Below are 5,616 nucleotides of genomic sequence, written 5' to 3' on the forward strand. Positions count from 1 at the left end.
AATCTGTACTTTGGATAAAGCACACAGCAGAAATGCTGTCATGCCCACAGTCATTCAGCAGGGATAAGAGTAACATTTTCCAAATGGACTACTTTATTCAACCTGCCTTCCATTTTGCGGGTGACAGCTCTATCTCCCTGCTTGCCTCGCAGTGGTTCCCATCCAAACACAATGCTCCGTGAACTCCTTTGTTGCAATAACTCCACTTCATAAAAAATAAACCAAAGCTTTGTCTCAAAGAATATCAGGACAGCTTTCAAAAGAGGTGAGATTTGTTTACAAAGAGAACAAGAAGTAAATGGATGAGGTAGAAGCAGAGTGAAAAGGAAGAGTCATGTCTAAAGGTTAATGTAAAATGGAACAAAACTCACAGGAAGCACTTCAAGGAAAAATCTGAGGCATCTGAAATGTAAGAGAAACTACATCAGAGAAAGTCTATTAATCACTAGGCCATGAAATCATTAAAAAGCCTTTTTGTATTTATTCTAGAATCAGAACTGGGCAGGTTCTCAGACCATTTTCCTATCCTATTCAGCAATGGAAAATGTTAAAATGTTTATTTCCTACTCTCATCGTGTGGAGGCTGGCATTAAAAACACTGTATGTATTCTCTTCCAAATGTTTGCTCTTACTATATCAGCACAAAGGTGTCCAAAGATATTTAAAAGATGTCTAAAGTCACAGTGAAACCTGTCTTTTGTAGTCCCACTGAACTGATGGGTAGTCTTTATTTTTATGATGATTTAAATATTTATGATTAATTTTATTTTGTGTGGTTCAAAGGGACATATCTGGGCTTAAGCACAAGGGTGAATAAGCAGCACCAAATAATACTGTTGACTCCAAAGGAATCAGTTTCTGTTTCGATAACTACTCTGTGAATAGCACCTAGAAAAACACTAGTGCTGGAAATAGGACACCAAATCCATGGCAAGTTGCATTTCAGATTTTAGCTTCCTAACATGCAAGAAGGTAATTAGATTTTCTTTATGTTTTTATGATGTATAATAGCATTAGTGATCTCTGGGTCGGGTGTTTCCTGGCAGTTAATGGTGGGTTGGGTTAAGAGCCCCTGGGTTTATCTCAGACCTTTTACTCTTCCAGCTAGTCATTAGCTGCTAGGAAATGTTTGACTCAGAGGTCATTATTGCTTAAATATTGCCTCTAAAAGCTTCTTATTACTATCAATTCATTTTGCTTTTGTGCTGTATTAGCAGGCCTAAGTAGTAATACAATTAACTATAGTAACGAATCAGGCAAATAATAAAAGCTCTGCCAGCCAGGGACTGGACCAAAACCAATTACTTTATTTTCTACACGTTTCTAGTTTAGGGTTGGATGTTGACACTGTAGTAAATCCAAACAGGGAGAATAAGTGTTAAGTAATCTGCTGAAAGAGAAGAAGGAAAAGGAGGAAAGGAGAAGGAGGAACAGTCAGCAGTGGGGATGGATTGTGGAGAAAGAGAGAGAGAATAGTGTAAAGCAAAAGTTATACCTGAGGAGTAAGAAATGGTGCACACAAGTAATGTAGTATGCCAAACAAGTTCATGTATTTCATCACCAGTAACCTTCTTGTGTCTTTTTTTTTTTTAATGTGTGTAAACGATGGGCTGTGGCTTGAGGCCACAGTACAAATATTAAGCAGGGCACTTTCCCTTTGATTCTGTCAGAAGTTTCCTGCAAGGAAAGATCTCATTTAAAAATTTCCTGAAGCAAATCTAAATGAAACATTATCTCAGTAGCAAACAAAACTTTGTCCCTTTTTCACCTGGAGAGACTGTAGCTCAGTTTCCAATCTGCCTCCATTCGTTATCATCCATAATTTTTTTTAAGCTCTCTTCATCAACCATCATGCAGAATGGTTTATTTTATTTTATTTTATTTTATTTTATTTTATTTTATTTTATTTTATTTTATACTCAGTAGTTCAGCTTTTCAAACTAGTTCATCATGAAAACAAATGTCAGCCTAGGAATTTCTTTCTGGGAAGAAGTCATAGGAAAAAAAATCTGTGTTAGAACACAATTAACACAATGTTGTGAGAAGATATGAGTAAGTTTAAAGAATATACTAAATTATAAATATATTCTAAGTATTCCTAAAAGACAGTTAAAGAGTATTGCAGTAGCTTGTGGTGATGGCTGTTGTTAGCATGTTGTCTCAGAAACCACAATGTTCCAGTTAGGAGGCTCCAAAGGTCATCTTCAGTTGTCCCACATCTTCTGAAGAAAGTATGGGCTGGTTCAGTAGTACAGACTTTACCGTCAGCAAGAGATAGTCCCTGCATGCCTGATCTGGCAAGGTGTTTATGGATGGCTACAGGAAACCAGACAATGACAGGAAAATATGCATTTGATACAAAGCTTGCATGTTTTCTGACTATCGTTTTTGTACAACAACCAAAAAAAGGCATTGCAAGTTGAAAATAGTATGGTACACCATGCATCCTTCTTATGATATTAGGCTGGTGTTGAATTCCTAGGCAGTCTTTTGCATTGTATTGACAGCTGTTTTTCACTTCAACTTTTACTTATGTAAGGCATTCATGAAGGAGTCTATGTTCAGCAGCGAGACTTCCCACTGACCCATGTTTTAGCAAGACCTTTCTGTCAGCACTCAGGCCAATCAATGTTTCAGAAAACCTTGAGCAAATACATTTCTAAATTATTCAGGAAGCAGGTTTACAGCTGTGCTTAAATTAAGCCTATTGTGTGTGTTGAAATCACATTTAAGCATCTCAAATATCAAGCCTGATTTATCTTGATACTATGATAACAAAAAAAAAAAAAGAAAAAAGAGAGAAACCAATATTTCTGTAATCACCGATGTACCTATCCTGGAGACCACAAATAGTACACTTCCTTAACCACAATTATTTGATTGTGTCATGATATCTCAGAACTGAATAGAACTATTAACTTGACCTTCTACATTAATCTGCAATAATAACTAAATGCCATAATTAGTTATTTACCTTAAATAAAACCTAATGTCTGAAGGTATGTGATCCAATTAGGATCCTAAGTGAGTCTCAACAGTAGGTTGAAAGTTGGTTCCTCAGAAAAAATGTGAGACAAACTGTTATAATAAGATGATACGTAGTTTCTATTTTAGAATTAATTTCAAGTCAAATTAATTAGTTCAACCTGTTTTTTTTCAGAAAAATTATTCAGTGTTATAAGGAATAGTATCTTCTGTGCTGGAAGGTAAGCTACCCACGGCTGAGAATCCCATTCTCTAGAGCAAAATATAAGTAAGGAGCCAACCATCAGAATTAATGATTCTCATATAATCCTTTTCCCTTAATTCTTCATCGTTTTAGCATTTGTCACCACTTACCAGCTATGTTTGCCAGATGCCTTCAAAAGCAACCATTTTTTTTTTTTCTGCTTGTTATCTTCTTGTAATCCTGGTCTGAAAAGGAATGAAAACAATCAAAACAGTGTCCTCAAAACTCAGGAGCCCATGGCTTTCAGTGCCAGCTCTCTAAGCTATAGATTGGTTCTTATACAGCTTACTTGAGAACGGAAACTTGAATTCTGCATTTTTGAATGCTGCACTGGGGTGTGAGTGATGTGTAGTTCTAGGTGGTATGTGGCTAGGTGTCAGAAACCTAGTGAGCTGATGTGTTTGTGTCCTGCAAACCCAAGCAAGGGCTGCTTGCCAGGGCTTGTGCATGGAATGTGGAGCAGCTGCTCATTAACTCGCCTGGCAATTCTTTGCTCTTCAGAGGATGCAAGTTAGAAAATAGTTGTTACAATGAAATCTCAGCTGATTCTTGCTGATTCTTAACAAAAGCAAAAACAATCCTATGCAAGCTTACTAATTGTTCTGCATTGTAGCATAGTTGGTCATGCAACTGTCCGTTTTGCTTATCATGCCACCACAGCCTGTATAACACAAGGATAAAAAGGAAAAGAGAGGTCAGTCTTGCAGGGCATGGTAATAGATTATATCATGCAAATTATATGAACATCATGTGAATTACTGTCTCTGAGTTGCTTTTACTTTTATGTATTCACTGAAACAGAGTTTGTGTTATGCAAACTTAACTGTTGCCTCTTTCTCTTTTTTTTTTTTTTTTTAATCAGTCCTGTAACATACTATTTCGATGCCCATTTTTTACTAAGTTGAGATAGAATAGGATGCCCCAGCTGGAGGTTTGTTTGATCAGTTCTGCACATATCTGTAGTAAGAATACGCTTTGTACGGTAAGAAAAACATGGAGAAAAAACAGATACCAGTGAGGACTGAAAGTAAAAAGAGGAGAAAACTTTAGTCTTCAGTCTTTTGCATGGACTGACTGTGGATACACATTTTGCCTACCCAGGTGTTATGAGCTAGTAGTTTTCTTTAAACAACCAGATGAAAATAAGTCTTAAGGAAAATAAGGTCTTTTAGGAACAGATGACAAAATGAGAGCATCGTATACATGGATGTCCAGGAGAATCTGTATATAGATAATTGAAAGTCACTGAGCAATGTACCTGTTTATTTCAAAATATGAATATGATGAATATGGTCTATGAACAATGCAGACAATGAGAACAGGTCTGCCTGAAAGACAGAAATAAATTAGAGCTCAAAATGAAGGACAACTTTTCTGAAGAATTTTAACACGACAACTTTTCTGAAAAATTTTAACACACTATTTAACAGTGTGTTCCCAGGGATTTGAAAAGCCAGGAACTAGTAATAAACTCAGAAATGTCTTGCATTTAGTACAGATAAGATAATTAGTAGCTCTTAAGATGCAAACTGTTAAATAAGAAGTGTCAGTAATTATTAATTATTATTAACACAATCTTAGGTTTATATGGGATCACAGAAGTCAAAGAAATATTAATTCAAAACTCCGTTAGCAATTAGGACATGATTTAGTTTACCCCAATAACCTCATAATGTACACATGGTTTAGGCTTTTCAGAACCAGGTAGAGCTTCTCTCTTGCTGTGAAGTTTATTCATCTCCTGACTGTGAAGCACTCACTGGGTACCAAACTGGTGTGCTTCATCTTGGTCAAAGAGGAAAACATGCCAAGAGAAAGGGACTCATACCATGTTATTTTCTTTACCAACGACAGGACCATAAGGGCACTATTTTTCTGCATGCCAGTTAGATTTTTCTGTGTCACTTGGTAGGGGAAATGAAGGCACTAGTGGAGGCAGTGCATGACACTTTCTTTCTACAACAACACTTCAATTTTGTCCTGTGTCGGGACCTCACAGATTTACAGCAGTGCTCCTCCAGGAGTTCCCCAGAGAAGCCAGCCCTGCTTCAATTGTTCTCAACCATGTTTCTGGAAGATATGCTAATGAGTTCTCACTGACATTTCTTCAATAGACAAATTTGGAAGAAGAGCCTGAGTGGGCTCTTCTTTGGGAGAACGGTGGTTTTCAGAGAACAGGGGAAGAATTCTCCTCTTTCTTCTCTAGAGCATAGGAACAAGACTAAATGCTTTGTTTCCTAAGAGGAGAAGACAATAGAAGATTCTGGAATAACACGTCTGTAACTGGAAATGTTGATATCAAAAGTAAGGCCAAACTTATTCTCGTTGCAAACGAAGAACTTGCCAAGCCTTCTTTCAGCTTTCAGCTGTGTAGAACAAAACTCTGA

General features: G+C 36.9%; 1 long non-coding RNA gene across 1 annotated transcript; it reads right to left on the reverse strand.

The window, feature by feature from the left end:
• Positions 1 to 1,148: 1,148 nt before the first annotated feature.
• On the reverse strand, positions 1,149 to 4,060 carry LOC310889072. Its single transcript, XR_014576357.1, has 3 exons — positions 3,519 to 4,060; positions 3,340 to 3,414; positions 1,149 to 2,316 (listed from the first exon to the last, which is right to left on the reverse strand). It is a non-coding gene; the product is annotated as an uncharacterized lncRNA (long non-coding RNA).
• Between the last annotated feature and the right edge of the window lie 1,556 nt (positions 4,061 to 5,616).

Source organism: Anser anser (genome assembly GCF_964211835.1).
Source record: "Anser anser genome assembly, chromosome: Z".
Classification (NCBI taxonomy): Eukaryota; Metazoa; Chordata; class Aves; order Anseriformes; family Anatidae; genus Anser; species Anser anser.